Raw genomic sequence first — 21,271 nt, 5'->3', positions numbered from 1 at the left:
GTCTTGTGAGGTTTATGGGCAATTCCAGGCTGAAATGAGGAAAGCTGTTCTAGGTGGAGGAAACAGCAAGGACAGCAGCAGGATCAGGACACTTTGAGAAAGAACTGTGGCTGGACGAGTAGAATCCACCTAGGAGTAGCAGGGAACAGAGCTGGAAAGGTAGATTGGGGCTTATCTCAAGAAACGTTTTGTGTCATAGTTTGAACTTCAGTGTATGGGCAGTGGAGAACCGTTGAAAGGCCTTCACATTTGGTCTTTAAAATGTGGCCAGAGGCCCTGTGGGAAATAAGGGGAGAAGGCTGGAGAGAGAGGGAACTGGAGACAAGGTGACCCTGTTTTGTGCTGGTTGCCATGGTGCAGGTTTAAAGGAAGGGTCGGCCTGAACCAAGGCAGTGGGATTGGGGGCTGGATTGGAGGGACCTCCCCGAGAAAAAATTGCTGGGACTTAATGAGGAAGACATACAAACAAGCTGGGTAAGATGCTATTTACGGCACAATGTACATCATGATGTGCTAATGGACCAGCCTGGAAACCTAGCTACTATCTGTAAGTGTGTTTCTGTGGAAAAATGCATTATGAGCTCCAAACCCATCAACTTTAAAATGAACTTTTAGGATATGATCTCTTCCTGAAATGCGGACAGTTTTGCAGGAAGCCCCAGTGAAGGCGAAGCAATTCTCTTGATTCTGTCACCATCCTTCAGGGCCCACCTTAAACATCATTTCTTCGAGGAGAGGATCTGGACCTGAAGGCAAGGTGAGATGTCTTCCCATGTGGTCCACTGGCACCCTCGAACCTGCTTTGTGACACTCATCGCACCTGTGATCATTTGCTTATGTCTCTCATGGTCTGTGAGCATCATCAGGACAGGGACTGCATGTTCTTCACGGCTGTATTCCCAGTGCATGGCGCAGGCCAGCCACATACAGGTGCTTAGTGTTTGTTGCACTGAACTGAAATTTGAACGGGGTAGTAAATTGGATAGGAGTTTGACCTGCTTAGGGAGAGAGCTGATGGCCTGGTCTCCTAGGAACACTGAAGGATTTTTGTTATTGTTCATATAAGGGAATCATAGTCCCCTGAAACAGGATATTAGAAGAGGTTGGAGATAACAGGAAAAATGGACTTAAAATTAAAATACTTTCTTAAAAAAGGCAGCAAAGCAGCTTCTATATGTAATTATCTGCTAATGGATGTGAGTACTTGGGGTGATTTGGGCGAAGGGAGGCTTGGCAGAGAATGAAGGTGGGCAAGAGCATTTGGGAAGGTTAATTGAAAGTATAAACTCAGCTTTCTCTTCCCTGAGGAATTCCCCAGTGGCCTGTACAAATGCACATGTATCTAGAAAGAAGGAGAAACCCTGTCATGTCGTTGGGGCCAGAAAGACCCACAGGGATTGCAGAATTGAATTTAGGTGCAAGGTGCAAAGGTTACTTAGGAAATGTTTACTAAGCTCAAGTTGTCATTTGACACCTTAACCTGACCCAGGTGAATCCGATCTCCTCTCTTTGTCAGTGTGTTGGCTTTCTCCTGAGGGCTGGCACTGATACTGTAAGTGTCCTTGTTAATTAGGGGCAATCACTGTTAGTCTAAGGAAGCCTTTGGATGTTGGTCATAACCGTCTTGATGTAGAAGTAGTAAGCCTGGCTCTAAGGATATAAAATACATCTGTCTCCACAGCCAGGCCCTCTTCACCTCGAGACCAGAAGTTCTCCCCTCGAGGTGCCCAGACCCCTTACTGGAGAGGAGGGGTTGGGACTTTTCACGATGGTATGCATCAGGTAGTGATGGTGTTCTTTGATTACAGGCAAGTACCAAAAGGACTCTCTGCCTAAGTTAAGCAAAGAGGGAATTTATTGGAAGAATATAGAATAGCTCACAGATTCCAAGGACCTGCTGAGAAACCTCACATGGAAAGGGGACCAGGAGTCCAGGCAGCAGGCACTGACCTCGCCACATCTCTTGCTGGGCTAAACCAGCTCTACTTTTCATTCTGTTCCTGTATCTCTCCCTTCAGGATTCAAATCCTGAGTCTCATCGACCCAGCTTGGACCTCATGCCTCTCCTGTGGCTAGGAATTCAGGGAAAAACATTTGACAGTCCCATTTCAACTGCCCACAGTGGGGGAGAGAGAGTTTTCTAAAAAAAAGTGCCCTTGCATAAGAAGGAGGAAGCGAATGCTGGATGCGTAAAGAGCCCTACCTGGTCCACTAGAGCATATAAACCACACGAAACCTCTGGCTTTGCTTCACTCCAGCCCAGGAAGAAGACAGTATTTCCTCCCATCTCCTCCCTCTAGCTTGTCTGCCAAGCATTAGCAGATCGCTAAAGATTTTTTGCTGAAGATTTTTGTGGGGAGAGTGTGGAGAGGGTTGACATTGACCATCACAGGGAAAGTGACCCCACACTTGAGCGCAGTTACTGTGTATCTGGTTCATCATCACATCCCCAACACCTAGCACAAAGCTTGGCATGAGCAGGCTTTTCGAGATAAATATTTGTCGAAGAAATAAATACATTTCACAACCTAAATTCTCTTTAGCTATCAACTGGTTCCCTCCCTTCTCTCCAGCCTTCCCCTATGTGGCCTTTTGAGTCCCCTCTAAGGTCTTGATTGTTTAGCTCTGGCCCCAAAGCTCTGCACTCAGCAAAACAAAAGCCTTGCGGTTAATCAGACCTACCCACCTTAGAAAGGTTTGTCTAAGTTATTCACCAGATACGAAACAAGACTTTAGGTCAGGGAAGCAGGAGAAATCTGCTAAAAAAAAAAAAAAAAAGATTATTCCCTTATATACATACTCCCCAAGATTCTGATATGTCCCTGTAGTGGGTCATATCAGAGTACACCAAAATGATATGTACATGTCCTAATTACCAGAAGCTATGAATGTGACCTTATTTGAAAAAATGGTCTTCGCAGATGTCATTAAGGATCTTGAGATGAAGAGGTCATCCTGGACCCTGGTGGACCCTGAATCCAATGACAAGTGTCCTGTGAGAGACACACAGGAGACAGGCAGAAGAGGAAACGCAGACACAGAGGTCTTCGCAAGAGGGAGGCAGAAATTGGAATGATGTGGTAACAAGCCAAGCAAGCCAAGGAACGCATGGAGCCAGCGGAAGCTAGAAGAGGCAAGGAACAGAATCTTCCTTAGAGCTTTTGGAGGAAGTATGGTCTTGCTAACACCTTGATCTCAGGTTTCTGGCCTCCAGAACTGTGAGAGAATAAATTTCTATTATTTTGAATCATCGAATTAGTGGTAATGTGCTACAGCAGCCCTAGAAACTAACACATCCCTAAGTACTGTGATAACCTCCCAACTCTCTTTTCTCAATTCCTTCAATGCAATGTGCCCCTTTCTGCCTTTCATACCTGGAACATGCTCAACTTGTCTCTGGCCTGGCAAGGACATTGGTAATGACATTTCTTCCCTTCAGGTGAGCCGTTCAAACTCCGCCCAGCACGGAGAGAAAGGCTGAGCACCGTTGCCCACCAGCTAAGGAGGCCCGGGTGCATCTCTTCTTCGCTCCCTGAAAAGGCTGTAACTGATTTAGAAACTGCCCATCAGGCTTTTCTCCGCATCCCAGTATCGGTCCACTTTTGTCATAGGCCACCCTTGTTGGAAAAAACATTACAAAATGGAATTTTGGATTTCTTAGATAAACGCAAAGATCCTTTAGGCCAGAGGGTACCTAAAAGATGATCTAAAGCAGAGATTTTCAAACTGTTTTGAGACGCACCTCTTTGCTCAAATGAAATCTCAAATCTTAATAGGTAAAAGATAAGTGAAACAGATCTCAATTGGGAAGGAAGAGAGGGGTCATAGTGTTGTTTCAACTCCAACCCCCATTTTAGTCCCTTTTTACCCCCATTCTTTAAAAAAAAACTCATGAAACTTCCCTGACTTCTGTTGTTAAAGAGGATTTTTTCTTTCTTTTTCTTTTTTATTTCAGCATATTATGGGGTTACAGATGTTTAGGTTACATGTGTTGCCCTTACCACCTGCCCCCAAGTCAGAGCTTCAAGCCTGTCCATCCCCCAGATGGTGCACATTGCACTCATTATGTATGCATATACCCATCCCCTCCTCCCCCCGCCACTTGCCCGACATCCAATAAATGTTATTCTTATATGTGCACTTAGGTGTTGATCAGTGAAACCAATTTGATGGTGAGTACATGTGGTGCTTATTTTTCCACTCTTGGGATACTTCACTTAGTAGAATGGGTTCCAGCTCTATCCGGGAGAATACAAGAGGTGCTATATCACCATCGTTTCTTATAGCTGAATAGTACTCCATGGTATACATATACCACATTTTATTAATCCACTCATGTATTGATGGGCACTTGGGTTGTTTCCACATCTTTGCAATTGTGAATTGTGCTGCTGTGGACATTCAAGTGCAGGTGTCTTTTTTATAGAGTGACTTTTGTTCTTTTGGGTAGATGCCCAGTAATGGGATTGCTGGATCAAATGGAAGTTCTACTTGTATCTCTTTAAGGTATCTCCTTATTGCTTTCCACAGAGGTTGCACTAGTTTGCAGTCCCACCAGCAGTGTATGAGTGTTCCTATCTCTCCACATCCACGCCAACATTTATTGTTTGAGGACTTTTTGATAAAGGCCATTCTCACTGGAGATAAGTGATATCTCATTGTGGTTTTGATTTGCATTTCCCTGATGATTAGAGATGTTGAGCATTTCTTCATATGTTTCTTGGCCATTATTCTGTCTTCTTTTGAAAAGTTTCTATTCATGTCCTTTGCCCACTTTTTGTTTGATTTTTTTCTTGCTGATTTTCCTGAGTTCTAAATAGATTCTGGTTATCAGCCCTTTATCGGATGTGTAGCATGCGAAAATTTTCTCCCATTCTGCAGGTTGTCTGTTTGCTCTTGTGACAGTTTCTTTGGCTGTGCAGAAGCTTTTTAATTTGATAAGGTCCCATTTATTTATTTTTGTTGTGCTGTGATTGCCTTTGGGTTTTTCTTCATAAATTCTTTGCCTAGGCCAATGTCTATAAGGGTTTTTCCAACATTTTCTTCTAGAATTCTAATTGTTTCACGTCTTAGGTTTAAATCTAGCTGGGCACAGTGGCTTGCACCTGTGATCTTAGCTGCTTGGGAGGCTGAGGTGGGAGGATCACTTAAGCCCTGGAGTTTGAGGGTGCAGTGCGCAATGATCACCCCTGTGAATAGCCACTGCACTCCAGCCTGGACAGCATAGCAAGACTCCGTCTCAAAAAAAAAGGGGGGATTCTTTCTAATTTGGCTTCATTTCTGGGCCTCTGCTGCAGAGAACAGCTCCTTTCCTAGTGTTTGCTGGTTTTTTAGGGGGTAATTAATAACTCTCTCCTTTTCCTCCTTAGTTTCGAACCAACTGAGGGACAAACACAGTTATTAGATGAAGACCAAAATATTAGCTTTGTTACTGAGAAAGGCTGGATTGGAAGATATAACTTAAGGGTGTAGCCATGAGGGCTTCCTAAAACTGAACTCCAGAATCGGAAAGACTCCCCTGGCCACTGGCACAGATAGGCAAGGACAGTGTCTACCGGGCTGCAAGCTTACCACGGAGAAGGGCAGAGAAGGTGGCTTCTGGAGGCCCGGCTGGCTTCACAAAAGCTGAGCTCAGTTCCTTCATCTGCTCACCAATACATAGGTCTGCTCACCAATACATGGGTCTCCCCCTTGGGAGAAAAATTAAGGGTTCCTTATTTACTTTTCCTTTCTGGGAAATTGCCGCTCCTCTTTGGAAATGCAAGGTGTGAGGAATATGTATTTCTCCCTAAGAATGTTCACGTCCATTCCCATTTATAAGACAGAGAAGGTTCTACTTGGAGATCGAGGACCCAAGTAAGGAATAGTATGTATTAGTCAGATAGTCAAATTAAGCTAACAGCTTAATCTCGGTATGCAAGTCTCTATCACATGTCACAGCGGAGATATATTTTTTGTTCAAATCACAGTCTGATAACGGTAGGCAGGTGGGACGATTGAGGAGGGGAGAATGGTAGGGGGGCCTCTCCTCCATGCAGTTATTCAGGGACTCAGTCAGGCTCCTTTCATTTAGTGCAGGGCCATTAAACTTTCTTTTGTGCCCTGGTAAGAAGTATCAGTAGCTCCACCCTCTCCCAGGACCTGAGAGTGAGAAAGAGAGAGCAAGTGGAGGATTGCGCAGGAGATTTTAGGGGCCAGGCTGAAAGCAGCACACATCACTTCTGCCCACATTCTATTGGTCAGCACTCATCACAGGGTCCCAATTAACTGCAAGGGAAGCACAGAAACGTAAGTCTTCCTGTGTGTATAGGAGAAAAATTGAGAACATGAAGCATTGTCTCAGCACAGTATCACATTCACATAAACACAACCCAGCCTACAAAAGCAATTATGCAGCCATTCTAATGTGTACTTGGAGAAGTTAGAACCGATCTGTTACAATGCTGCTGCATTTTTTTAAAAAAATTTATGTACTGTACGTTCAGAAAATCGCACAAATTGTAATTGATGAATTTTTACCAATGGAACACACCTGGTAAACTTGCACCCTGATCAGAATAGATGATATCTTAAGCTCCCCAGAAGCCCTCTTGAACCCCTGTCTAGTGACCAGCCCCCCCAAATGAGTCACTGTCCCTACTTGTCCCCATGTAGATTAGTCTTAGCTTGTTTTTGAATAGTATATAAATGGACGCATACCATATGTATTCTTTTGTGTCTGGCTTCTGTTTAACATCATGTTTGTGGGAGTCACGCTGTGTATAGCTGTAGTGCTTTCACTCTTGTTGCTGTATGTATTCCACTGGATGAGCACAACGCAATTTATCCTTTCTACTGTCGAGGAGCATTTGGGCAGTTTCCAGACGTGACGAATGTGCTGCTGTGACCATTCTGGTGTACATCTTCAGTGAGCATCTGGATGCATATCTGGAGGGGCTATGCCCACTGCCTCAGTGCCTGCAAGGGGGAATTGCTGGGTCGCAGAGTATGAACATGTTCCAGCTGCAGTAGAAACCAGCAGGTTGCCAAAGTGGTCGTGCCGACCTACACTCCCCCAGTGGTGCGGTGTGTGAGGATGCAAATACTTGGCTGTCTTTATTTCCCCTGAGTTTCCTAAAATCCTCATTCTGCTTTGCTCCATTTTTTTCCCTCTCACCTGAGGCTGTGCTCAAACCCTTGATTCCCCCACCTCCAAGAGACGTCCTCCCCTACACCCACATTTTTGAATTTCAGCTTTTCTCCCCCCTCATCTTTTACTTCCTCACCTCTAGTTGGGTTGCCGTCGGCCCATTCTCTCCGTTCTGTGGCCCCCAAACTGGGAAGCGGGTCTGGCCAGATGAAGACTGTCCTCAGAGGGAAGGGGAGGCTGTGGGGACACTGAGTATGCAAAGATCAAGTTTCCTGTGGAGATGGTGTTTGGGGGAGCTGGGAGCACAGCTCGTTAATGATTTCTGTATCTGTCACGCAGAGAAAGGGAATTAAGGAAAAACCCTTAAAAATCATTAAGATGAACTATGTGGAGGAGTGTGGGGAGTTATTAATATTCAAATCCTCTGGGCGAGTGACAGAGGGGAGAGTCAGGCAGCTGAAGGGAGGAGGCGGCCCCCTGACCCCCACCTCCAGCCCTTTGTGGGAGGCTGTGGTCGGGGAGGGCAGCAGGGGAGGTGGGGGAGGAGGACTCTGCTGAGGAGGGTGTTGCCCAGAGGGAACCTCCAGGGCTCCCAGTGCTGGGACCTGGGGCACTCTTGCCAAAAGGTCAGCGGTCACGGCTCCAACTTCACCTGCGGCCCGTCCTGATTAATGTGCACTCGGGAGCCGAGGCTGAGTTCCCAAGTCTCATGAGACATGCATAATCATTAATCAACATTGCTGGGCCCCACTCAGGCTAAGTGGCCTCTTGTGATTAGGAACAGCCCTTGAAAAATAAAAACGCAGTCTTTTAGCATTTCGAGTATTTGACAATGGCTTTCTGATAGCAGGGGGGAGTGCTGGGAGGGGGCAGCTCCCTGTGCAGGGCCCGTGTGGGGTGTGTGTGTGTGTCGGGGGGTGCGGGCCTGGCTCCAGGGCCTGAGGGACAAAGACAATGCGAGGAGGAGTCGAGGGTCTGGCCTTAAGGCTGGCAGCCCAGACCCCTCTGTCCACTGGGGGAATCCCACGGTGCCTTTCTTTGGGCAGGAACTGGAACCTCGAGGAGTGAGGAGGGCGGCTGGGGGCTGGGTTCTCTCTGGGTCTGTTGAGTTACACATTCACAGCACACTGAGCACCAGCGTTGGAAGGAAGCCGTCCGACCCTCACTTCAAAATGGGAAGTACAGCTCCCACATCACAAGGCTATTGTGAGAATTTAATCCAGTGATATGTGTAAATCATTTGACTCCCTCAGAAATGTCAGTTCTTCCCTCCACAACCAGGGGCTCATTTAATCCTCACACTCAGCCCCTGAGGTATTATGGTCCCCAGGTTGGTGAAGACACTGAGCTCAGAGGCAGCCTGTGGCTCCCCTAACCAGTTAGTTCCACCTAAACCCCGACCTTCCCTGTCTGTACAGGGCGGACTGGAGAGTCTGACAGACCCAGGGAAGGCTGACATGCCCTTTACCAGCGCATGACTTCGAACAAGTCATCAAACCTCCACGAGCCTCAGCTTCTTCACCTTTATAAAGAGAAGGATGAGACCCGCCTCGTAAGACTATTGTGAGAACTCTACGAGCCAAAGCTGGGAAGCATTCGGTACAGACTGTCCACAGCAGTCTAGTTCCCCTAACTTCCTCTTCCCTCAGATCAGCCGTCGGTCTGATTCCCACAACAGCCTATGAGGTCGGTGTGGCTGTTGCAGATGAAGAGACTGAGGCTCAGAGAGGCAGGGACCCCGCTCCCTCTGCCACGTCCTACTGCAGCGACGCAGCAGCGGCCTCGCCACCCGCCTGACACCAGTGTGGTGTTCATTACAGGGCATGCCGTGGGCCCAGGAAATCATCCTCAAATTCCACCATTAGAAATGATTCTACTTGCTTGAAAGCCATTTTGGGGAAACATTTGTCCAAAATTAACCTTTTTCCCCTAAAAAATCTGAATCGGTCCCAGTTCTGTCTCCACTTGTATGACTGTCTAGCAATCTGACACACAAAAAGGATAGGTGTAAGAATGCCGATAGCAGCGTTGTTTGCAATAAGCCTAAACGACAAACAACCTGATGTCCGATGACAACAGAATGGGTCCTTCGCGGCTTCTCACACAGTGGAATGTGCAGCTGTGAACACGAGCAACGTACGGATAGCAAGACTGGCACATCTCAGAAATGCAATGTTGAGTGAAAGAAGCCGTATGCAAAAGAGTACACTGTATTCTGCACGATTCCATTTATATAAAATGCAAGAATAGACAGAATGAATCCATGGCATCAGAAGTCAGCTTAGTGATTACGTTTAGAGGGGGAGGCCGTTCCCGGAAGGGGCCAATGGGGATGCATATCTGAGGTGCTGGTAAGGATATGGGTGATGGTTCACTATATGGAAATTCATTGAGCTGCATACTCACGATCCGTATGGACATTATACTTTAGTTTTAATGTTTGCTTATAAAGATTATGGGGTAACTCAGAATCACTGGGGAGGCTGAAGAATCAGGCTCAAGGCTAAGCTCCTGGGAATAACATTCATAACTGCTGCAGAATTGATCCGATGAGGCAACTGCCACCACCAAGCATTAGATGGAAGAGTTGCACCACCCGGCCGCTTTTGTACCAGGGACTTCATGGGACTGAGATGGGAATGCTGCCCCAGCCCCACACCCCTTGTCGAGCAAGAGCTCAGCGTTGCAGCTGCTGCCTCCCAGAACACAGCCATTGCAAGATGCTTGATTTGTGGAGGTGAGTCCCACTCCCAGCTGCAAGGGAGACTGGCAAAGTGAGATTGAAGCATCTATTTCAGGGTAGGAGGCAGAAACTCCCCAAATGTAAGAAGACTGTCAAAAGGTACAGGATAGCCAGAAAACACAACAAAGGGCCACCGTGCTTATGTTTGTCCCAATAAGGCCTATTGGGGACATCACTTTATTCTATAATGGCCCCAGTGATGTATCAGATGTTGTCTGTTGGTGTCCGGCTCCATACCTGCCCTTTTATACTTTTTCCTGTGCCACCAAGATGGAGAAACTATATTTTCCAGACTTTCTTGTAAGCTGGGTTCCAGAATTTTTACAAACAGAAGGCACCCACGTGCAATGAGATCAGAAGTGGGGAAGAAGGTAGAAGTCGTTTTTTCCCTGGCAGCAGCGTCAGTGGCACCTGGGCCCATATGCTCTGGCTAATTCCACTTTCCTCCACTTGCTGCCTCCGCCCTCCCTACACTTGTAACGAATTCTCTGTAATTGCCTCCACCCCGTTTCCTGATGGATACCAACCAATACCCACGGGTGCCCCAAGAGCCATGGGCTGGGAGTTTAGATGTGTGTGTGTGTGAGGGCTGGGGGAGGACTGAGCCTCTCACGCCACACGGAGGAGAAGGACCAGGCAGCCCCTGAGGGGCCCCCTGTGGAACCTGTCACGGGGGTGCTCCAAGCAGCGACCACCCATCAGGATCTCAGGCTGGCAGGCTCACCCCAGCCACGCCAGGGATTTGGGCCATGTGCCGGAAGAGCAAAGGAGCCGTCAGGACAGTGCTGAGCTTGGAGGCAGGCAGACCCCGGGGGAAAGAGAAATGGCACATGTGGGGAACTGGCAGCGAGTGGAGACAAAAGGTAAGGACTGGGGAGAGATGGAGCCGGAGGGCAGGCAGAGGCCAGTCGTGTCGTGCTGAGGGGTTTGGGTTTGTCCTGAGCAGCGTGGAGCACACACTCTGCCCCGAGAGATGCAGCTGGCCCTGAGCCCAGCTCCAGGCTGATTTACAGGTTGCAGGTGCCAAGAGTGGCTGCGTCACCTGTTCTGAAATCGGAGGCACGCAGGCTCTATGCCTTTGTCCAGTGTTAACCTGAGCCGGGAGGAGAGGCTGCCCCTGGGACTCTGTGGACTCTGCCCTGGGCCCTGTGCTCCTCAGCGAGCAGGAGGAGAGTCCTGGGGATGGAAGCCGCTCCTGCCAGCACCTGCTCGCCACCTTCTTGCCTTCCGGCCCCTGCTCCTCGTCGGAACCCGATGCCCTCTCTCCTCGGTCCCTCAAGCCTGTGGGAAGGCCCACTGTGATTTTCCACCTGCCCTCTCGACAGGAGCCCAGAACAGGCTTCACACTGACGTTTCTGTGGGGTTAACTGAAGGCTGTTTTCCCCTTGGAGAATAAAACCGTCATCCACTGTGCAGGGAGAGGCAGATGGAAGTCAAGTGGAAGAGAAAGCCAGAGGAGAGAAAAGGCTAAGCTTATGTCAGCTGGCTCCTGCCAAACCGTCTCCTTGCTACTTTTTCTCATGGTCTGTGCTTGTTTGTCTCAGAACTCACGCCCCCTCCAGGACACCGCCAATCATTGCCCCTGTTTTGCACTGGGTGCTCCCTCCTCTGTCTTCCCCGTTTTCTGTGTGCACGTCCAGTTGAAGTTGCTGATTCATTTGTCTGCCTCCCCCATTACACTAAGCTCCTGCAGTTCCCCAGGAGTGAACGGAGTGCCTCCTGTGTGCCGGTCCTGGGCAGGCGAGGGTGGCGGGAGGAAGCCTGGAGTGGCCTATGACCTCCTGAGGGCACAGACTGGTGGGGTCTGTGGAGGGCAGGGGGCAGCATTTATTCAAGTTTGTTTTCCCAGCAATTATGGGGCTTGACACAGAGTACGCATTCAATAAGTGAGTGTTGAATGAACAGTTTTGGCACTGTGGATGTTTTCCTCAGATTTCTAAGAAAAGAAATACGAGTACTTCAGATAGTCACCCATCAGTGAAGGCTTCATATAAACCGCACTGCTCCTATGTGTCCTTCCCCAGTAATACGCATGCTTTTTTTCATGACAGTGGGCCCACGTCCCGCAGGCACAGGTGCCACAGAGTGTGACATGGAACTGAATCCTACCCTGGGAAAGAGCAAGATGTACAATCGGCTTGCCACAGATGGGACCACCTGTGGTCTAGGGAACTGGAAATGCTGAGATCAGAGGATCGGGGTCTAAAATTGCAGAGCTCAATGGAAGAGACACTGTATTTCCACCTCATGGACACCGGCCAGATGACAACTACATAGATTATCTGTCATGATCACCACCATCATAGCTGGCTTCACTTGCTGCGACAAAGCACTATCATGTATATTAGTATATTATCTCATTTGATTATCGCGGTAACCACCAGATTTTGTAGGGCACTGTCTACTGTGTCATTGTCACTTTAGAACTGAACCAAGTGTGGTACACAGAGGTGAGGGATTTGTTCACGCCATATACAGCTACTAAGTGGCAAAATTGGGAGTAGAATTCAGGCCTTTTGATCCTAAGGTTTTTTTTCCCCTACCACATTATGCAATTATTATTATAACCTCTTACTTGGTATGGTATTATCTTAGGAAGTAGTCAGAGTAGATATTATCAAAGCTACTGGGAAGGTAGATATCTTTTTAATCATTTATTCAGCCATCCACCAACCACTCACCCATTTACCCATCCATCCACCTGTCCATCCAAGCTCCCGTCTATCCATCTATTCATTCATTTGCCCATCCATCCAGCCACCGAACATCCAAATAACTATTCACCCAAGTATTCATCCGCACATTGACCCACCCAGACATCTCTCTAACCACCCATCTATTCATTCACTCATCCACCCATATATTCGTAATATATTCACCCATCAGTCCATCATTTTACTATTCAATTAATTGATAAACATGTATTGAGCACCTACTATGTGCCAAGCACTAGGGTACTGGGGCTACAAAGATGACTGGGCTATGACTCTTGCCCTTGAGGAACTCTGATGGTGGAGACAGGGTGAAAAATGTTGTAACAGAGGTCTATATAAAAGGCCCTGGGAAATCAGAGGAAAGAGTGATCATCTCTCCGCCATGGCAGGATGAAGACACACAGGCTCATCTCTATAGGTAATAACTGTAAAAATAGATGGGTGTGATGTAAACTCACACCAGCAATCACACTCTGGAAATGAGGACTGCTTTTGTCATCGGTATTAACGATGTAAGTGCTTATTGGGGAATGAGTTTGTGTGTATGTGCACATATGTTGGGAGGAAGAGAATAAAGAAATAGGCAGATAAATGTTTGAAGGACAAGAATCTTATTTATCTTGGTATACCCAGCATATAGCCATAGCTGAATATATAGTAGGTGCTCATTAGATGTCAAGAAACCTGGCTGCAATCTGCAGTGAGAGAAAAATGAAATGAGTAGATCAGCAATGACATCAGCAAACAGCCACCACCACCTTTAAGGATACTCAGCTTCATTTTTCCTCCACAAGTTTCACTTTGAACCTGGGCTGTTAATTTAAATTTGAGATTGGAGGAAGATTCATCTTCCATTATTCCTTGAGATCCGAAGACTGTTTGTACCTCCTACTTGCTTGAGCTACAAAAGGGGAGGCTGCTCTGGTTTCTCATAGCTTATGTTGGGCAAAGTTTACAAGGTACCATTAGCCGTGGCTTATCAACTTTAGGAATAAGTGCACTGATGGCTCTACCAATGACAACTCTGATATGTGGTTGCAATAATAATGTTTACAGGAAAAAAAGCTGGTTGTGGAGTCAAAATATTTCAGTTCTGGTTCTGGATTTGTAACTAAGTAGATGATGACCATGGGCTAATGCGTCACCCATGCTGTGTTGCTCTTTTCTTATCTCTAACACAAGGGGGGTGGGGTTAGATGAATTTTAACACCTTGCATTTTGGTGTCCCTGAATCAATGGATCCTTTATCTGGATTCATGGCTGGAATCCACTTGAGTCCATTTAAATTTTTGCCTTCCTCATGTTGGATCTCCTCTGGTGGTCTTGTTCCACCAAGACCTTGCAGAACCACTGCTTTCTGTTGTGTGTGCTGCTGAAGGTAGTCAGTATCCCTGACACTGTGACTTTTGGAATAGAAACATGAATCTGAGTAGGTCTGCATCACCTGGAGTCCCTCGTCATCTGGGTCCTGGTTGGACTTGGCCATGGGAGGCCCTGGCAGGAGATTGGAGGTCAGGAGGAGACAGAACACTGGACATTTCTTCTTCATTTCCTCTCTGCTTTGATGTTGTGTCACTGGCAGCACCTACAACTACGATTCCAGCTAAGTGGCCCAATGTCCCTGGGTTCTGGTAACACTCTTCCCTCTGCTTGTCCCTTCATCCCTAGAGGTGGTGATGGCCTCCTACTGTTGCTAGTCTCTAGGTGCCTCGACACTCTTTGACTGTTCCCTTAACCCTGCCCACGCCGTCTAAGAAGTCTCTGCAGTAAAGTCTCTTCAGTTGAATTAGCTGTGGTGAGTAACATTTCCTCTTTGGACTCTTGACTGCCCAGCCATACATACATCAGTGCTTCACATTTGCTATCCAGCTCAAAACTCTATGATGTCGGCATTATCTTTCCATTTTACACCCGAGGAAACCAAGACTCAGAGAGATTAAGTCACCTACCCCAAATTACAGGATTTGAATTACTGGCTTCAAAGCCTTTGTTCTTCCTACCCAGTTGTGCTAATCATTTGCAACATCTCTGGACCCATCTCCTTCTCTGTCTCTAGACAGAGTGGCTTCTAAACCCTTCCACTCTTTTGTTTTTTCCTTTCTGAATCTTGGAGACAGGATATTAGTCTATGTAGGCTCTAACTTTTATGTCTAGAAAATGTCAATATGCCTACCTGGACTCTTAAATCATCCCGGTTGGCAACCATTGGTGTGAGTCATTAGCTGAAACCCGGCTTTCACGCTCCGTACACAGCTCAGTCAGGCAGAGAGCAGCCTCCTAATAAGCTTTCTTCCTGCTGCAGGGACAAGGCATGGATAAGGACACACAAGAGGCGTCCAACACTGCTGTCTGTGGCTCAGGCAGGCCTTGGATCCTTCTGGTTTGGCTTTAATCTTAGAAGCCAAAAGCCTCTCCCCCATTTATCCTAAGGAAACAATCGGACAAATGAGAGAAGAAGAATGAACAAAATAGTAGCAAAAATACTGAAAACATTCTGCATATCCACTAGTAAGGGATTGGTTAGACGAATCATGGCCTGTTTATCCAATGGAAAGGACTCATTTAAAACCCACTAAAACTGATCTACATTTGTTGACATGAAAAAAAATGTTCCTAGTAAGTTGTGAAATGAAAAGAGCAGGTTATAAAACAGTGCACATTGTAGATGCCATTTTTATAAAAAAAAAAATCTTTGTTTTGCTATCTTATCTCCATATCCACCTGGCAATCCCACGGTCTCCAAACTTTAGGCCTATTGACTCTTCACTAATTGAAAACACATCTGGATGGCCCATTTCCCTTCGTTATTGGGGAACTCCTATTTATCCATCAAGATGGAACCAAATGTGCCTCCGCAGTGAAGCACCTGCTGTCTCCCTTTTTCCTGTGCTCTGCGCAGAGCACATTGTTCACCAGTCCGGGAACTCGCACCGGGTTGGGATGAAGTTCTAGCTTCCTGTCTTCCTCACTGGTGGGGCCACAGTCAGAGTCAATGTAGGGGCTTCGGTTCCTAGTGCCTGCTGTGCACATGTTTGTTGAGTGAATAAGTAAATGAACCAAGATAGGATGTTAGAGGAAAGGGTATCATTTGTTTAGTTCCTCTCACAATTATGCTTTGACCTATGTACTGTGTATAATGCTAGAGGCAGAAGAAATTGGCACTGAGACTTAAAAATGCTAAAATGAAGAACTAAGCCTTTCTAAGACCCATGGAAATGTTTATATTTTTGAAACATATTTTCGAGTCCATACTGATGCTAACAAATAAACAAATAAGTGGCAGGGGAAGAAGGGAAAGCTCTTCTTTTCAGCAGAATACCAACTAATAAATGTAGAAGGAAAGATCGAGCTAGAAAATCACCCTTTGGCAGCCGTTGAAGTACTGATTGATTCAGGCGGGAATCATCAGTGGATGGCAGAACCACGGGGTGAGGTGGTGTTGGGTAACAGGATGTTTACACGGTCTCAGAGTTTCTCCCACAGATTACTGATTATTTACAAAGGTGAAAATAGGTGTCTTTACAGTGGAGAAATCTGGCAGAAACCATCTTCACCAAGTAGCCAAAATCAGTATCGCCAATAACAGGACAAACTGACCTCTGGAACCTCCCAGTGTGTTCACTGAGAAGGTCACAACACCTATGTAGTGTTCTTGCCAAAATCCTGTAGTATTCGGGAATCAGATCACGAGGGTACAATCAGATAAATGCAAATTAAGGGGATATTCTATAAAACAGTGAGCCTTATTCTTTAAAAATGTCAGTGCTGTGAAAGACAAAGAAAATTCTGAGAAACTGAGCGAGGAAGCATGACAAGTAAATGCAAAAAGTGTTTCAGAATTGGATTCTGGAAATACAAAGTTGGTACAAAGGACAGTACTAGACAATTGGCAAAACTGGAATCTGGGCTGTACATAAGATAATGGTGTTGCAGCAATAATTTCCTGATTTTGATAATTATACCATGTACATGTTGGAAAACTGCTTTATTGGGATTTTGTGTTATGAAAAATTTCAAATGTCCAGAAAAGTGAAGGGAAGAGTGTAATAAACACCTGTATACCCATTATCTAGATTTAACAATTGTTAATTTGCCACCTTTTTTTCGGAAATATTTTAAATATTTAAAGGTAAATTATATATTTCTCATAACATTTTATCCCTTCTTTATGTATCTTTAAACAATGAGGGCATTTTCTTACATAACTCCAGTGCCATTACCTAATGACTAATAATAATTTCCTAATATTGTCTAAGATTCATCCATGTAAAAATTTCTCCATTTACCTCCAAATGTCTTTTGCAATTGGTCTGCCCAAACCAGGATCCAGTTGAGACCATGCATCACACTTGGTTGTTATATGAGAAAAACCTTAAATTTATGTACTACTTTTGGTTGCTAATTTTATGTGTGTTATACAAATCCTTGTTTTCTTGATCTCCTTCTAGTCAGTTTCTTCCTTCCTTCCTTCCTTCCTTCCTTCCTTCTTTCCTTCTTTCCTTCCTTCCTTCCTTGTGTTTATCAAGAGCCTTCTGATGTGTTAGACATTGGGGATATAAAGATGAATAAGGCAAGATCCTGGCCCCGGGGATCTCACAACCTGGTTAACAAGTAACAGTCAGATGGATAGATAATTATAAAACAATGAGAGCTCTGCCAGAGATAGAGGCTGGGCATTCTGCAACTCTTTGCAACTTCCTTCAAATGGTGAGAAGAAAAAGAAAGAAAAATTGATTTAGGGTACTAAATGATAAGAAGAAGCAGAAAGGCAAATTGGTTTAGGGAGGCATTTGGAATAAACTATTATAAAAAGCAAAGTTTTACAGGTCCTGATGTGGATTTCGAATTCTCTCAGTCTCCTGGTCCTTCATTCTTAGGAGCAAACATGTATTGATGGTTAAAATCATTTGACACCCAAGTTGTTTCAAGTCTGCTTCTATCCCTCTTCACAGTCCCTTGAAAGGCTCCAGCCAACCCATGCCTCCCACTCCCACTTAGCCTTCCGTGACCAAAAACAGGACAGGCAGACTCCTGGAAAGGAGCACTATCCACTCCCCCAGCCTGGGAATGTCTAAAGGAACCCTCCGGGGATGTAATGCTCAGACTGTATATGCCACATGTCAGCCCATTTTGGACGTGCACGTTCCCATGTGCTATTTCCAATGTCGTAATTGGATCCGAGCCACGGCAACCATTTGATCAGTGGCTGGAGTGTTGTGGTTAGAAGCATGGGCTTTGGTTTCAGAGAAACCTGGGTTTCAATTCCGGCCCTGACACTTACTAGATGCGTGTCTTTGGGCTGATTCTTGAATCCAATCTTGAAGAATTCTGGAGTCCAAACTTCACTCCTCTGATGTGGAAAATTATGCAATTTCCTAAAAGAGAGGATCAAAATTTTAATGTTCCATGGAAATCCTTCCTTCTTGGAGCCCTAACCATTCTTACACAATATGCCCGTGATGTGCCACACGTGAGGGTCAGATGCACCATGGAAAACTTCCTCTGGAACACACAGGGATTTAAAACTCCCTCGGAGAGAAATTCGTCCTGCTAAGGCCAACCCAACCCTCAGCCTGGTCCTCATGCTGGCACTGGGCAGGTTTGCCCACCTCTGTTAGGTGGAAATGGTGCCTAGGAGACTGTGCCCAGGCATGGAGCAAGGGCAGCTGTCTTTCCCTAGCAGCTGGTCAAATTACCCCAAACAAAGGCTCTCTGTTTTTTAAACAAGTGCCATTGTGCATATAGCTTGGCTGAGGAGAGATGCAAAGTGATATGTTCTGGGTTTGGAGAAATATTCCTAAACAGCCTTCTTTTCAGTTTTCCATCCTTTTGTGCACTGCTCTTTAATTAAACACTGTTAATGGACACATACTTCTTCAAAGATCCCCAGAGGAGCTTGCCGACAATCTTTGCTCAAATGCTTTAGAGCTGTTGTCCAGAAGCTTACTTGGCTCCCTGCTGTCCTGAAAAACTCCCTCAAAGGTTTTGGTTGAGGGTAAAGGCAGGTTGCTGGAGCCTGGAGATGTTTCGGAGGGGTGCTGGCCCAGGCTCCTGTCATCGTAGAATCTCAGAGCTGGAATGAACATTAATGGCCATCTTTCAAATGAGGAAACTGAGGCTCAAAGAGGGGAAGCAACTGGCTTGCCCAGGGCCTTGCAACCCATTAGAGATAAAGCTGGGGCCAGAACTCAGGCCCCTGAATCCTGGGCTGGCCTTGCCATGGATAGTCCATGTGACGGCAGAAAGTCGCTTGTCCTCCACTGCTTAATCATGTTTCCGTCTATTCCAGTGCTCAGAAGAATTCCTCCCAGAGGACAGTATGACAGTGTGGGGACTAGTATGGGTCACAAAAATGGGTAACAAGGCTCGTCCTGTGGATAGCAGGGCATGTTTGCTGATGGTTTTCCAGTTTCATTTCATAGTTACTGAAACAATTTGCTCATGTAACCCTACTGAAGCTGTGACCCACGTGGTCCAGTCCTAGAAGCAGTTATAGACGCATAGTCCAAATAAGCCAAAGCATGATTAGGAGGAATCTTTCTGAAAGGACGTTAAATAGGCTTTTGTGTATAACGCATGGCATGCCGTATTTGCTCTTTGGGCTCTTGCCCAGTTTTCTCATTTGCCACACCCTGAAGCTGCTCACTAACCAAAACCTTGAAGAAGTCTTCCTTTCCCAGAAGCCCCAGTGACTTCCATTTCCTGGACTTCCTCTCCTTTCTCTCTCCATTCTTCACTGTGTGATTTGACAACCTCTTTCCCTATGTCCTTCTATTTCTCATTCCACCCCTCTGGTGCTGTTCTTCTTTGATTATTCTGACCCTTCACCAAAAATTTCCAGAAAGGGTAATTGGCTGTTAGTGAGAGGTTCTCCTGGGCAGATCGGGTGAGGGAAGGAAGTTTGTGAACATTATCCTATTTTATCCCATCATGAATATTTTCCACAAGTGGTTTTTTTTTTTTTTTTTTTTTGAGACAGAGTCTCACTGTGTTGCCTGGGCTAGAGTGCCGTGGCATCAGCCTAGCTCACAGCAACCTCAAACTCCTGGGCTCAAGCGATCCTCCTGCCTCAGCCTCCCGAGTAGCTGGGACTACAGGCATGCGCCACCATGCCCGGCTAATTTTTTTCTATGTATTTTTAGTTGTCCAATTAATTTCTTTCTATTTTTAGTAGAGACAGGGTCTCGCTCTTGCTCAGGCTGGTTTCGAACTCCTGAGCTCAAACAATCCACCTGCCTCGGCCTCCCAGAGAGCTAGGATTACAGGTGTGAGCCACCCCACCCGGCCACAAGTGATATTTTAAAAAATATCTTACCACCACCCCATTCTAATTAAACTTTTAGGATTGCTAGTGCAGTTTTATTTATACCATGAATGATTACATGTACGTTTGCCTTGTCCTGAACCTGTTAAGGGTTCGTGTGGCAGACAGGCAGACACAGAATTATAATACCGTGTGTCCAGAATTACAATAGAGACACGCAGAAGGGGTTTTAGGAGCACAGAGGAAGAAGCCCTTGGCTTGGCTGTAAGGTGTTAGGAGGATGTGATGATATTCATCTGGGGCTTGCAGAGGAGTCAGAGGAGTTTGGCAGGATAAGAAAGAGGGAAAAGGACGTTCAGGCAGGAACAGCAGGTGCAGAAGCAGCGGGTGAGACAGAGTCTAGAGTGGGTGGAGACACTAAGTGGTTGAAGGTGGACTTGAATGGAGGTGCGTGTGTGTGTGCGTGTGCACACGCGTGTGTGAGTTGGGGGGCAGTGGGGAATGAGGGATGCAGTGGATTTGAGTTGGGGAGGTACAGGCAGGGCTGGAGTGAGGAGGAGCTTGCATGCAGAGCTAAGGAGGTTGGGCTTTATTCTGTAGGCAGTGGAGCCACTGGTAGGCGGGTGAGAGGGTGATCAGGCTTGTGCGGTAGAACAGATCATTCTAGCTGCCGTCTGGAGAAAAGAGAGTGAAACTGGGGGTGAGACTGGGCAGGGAGTCTGTTAGGAGGCTATGCAGGGAAACGGGTGAGGGTCTGAATGATGACGGTGGCTGTGTGGTGTGGGGAGGTCATTTGGAGAGATATTTGGGAGCCAGAAGTGAGGGGACTTGGTGTTTAGTTGAAACTCAGGGACGAATGACAGGTGTGAAAAATACCCTCAGATCCCCCCGAACCGCATGGGCGATTGTATGCCGCTGCCGCCACTCACTGAGACAGGAAGCGCAGGGGCAGGGGCTGGGGGGAAAAGATAATATATTACTTTTAATTTTGTTTTTTGCTTTCAGTACAGTATTCAATAAATTACCTGAGATATTCAACACTTTATTATAAAACAGAGTTTTAGAGTGTTAGATGGTTTTACCCAACCGTGGGCTACTGTAAGTGTTCTGAGCATATTTAGAGCAGGCTAGACTAAGCTCTGATGTTCAGTATGTTAGATGTATTAAATACATTTCAACTTAGGATGTTTTTAACTTACTATGGTTTATCAGGACATAACCTCATCACAAATAGAGGAGCATCTGTAAAGTCATCAGGCTTCCCTACCCCTGCCCCACCACCTTCAATACCTATAAACCTAAATAATGACTCTGATTGGCCCAGCTTGGGTCATGTGTGTACCCCCTGGACCACTCACTGAGGTCAGAGATGAGTGCTGTGAATGACTAGGCCTGAGCCACATGACTAGCCCTGGACAGAA

The sequence above is a fragment of the Propithecus coquereli genome, unplaced genomic scaffold, assembly GCF_000956105.1.
Source record: "Propithecus coquereli isolate 6110/MARCELLA unplaced genomic scaffold, Pcoq_1.0 Scaffold68, whole genome shotgun sequence".
In the NCBI taxonomy this organism is placed as follows: Eukaryota; Metazoa; Chordata; class Mammalia; order Primates; family Indriidae; genus Propithecus; species Propithecus coquereli.
Note: the sequence above shows the minus strand (reverse complement) of the source record.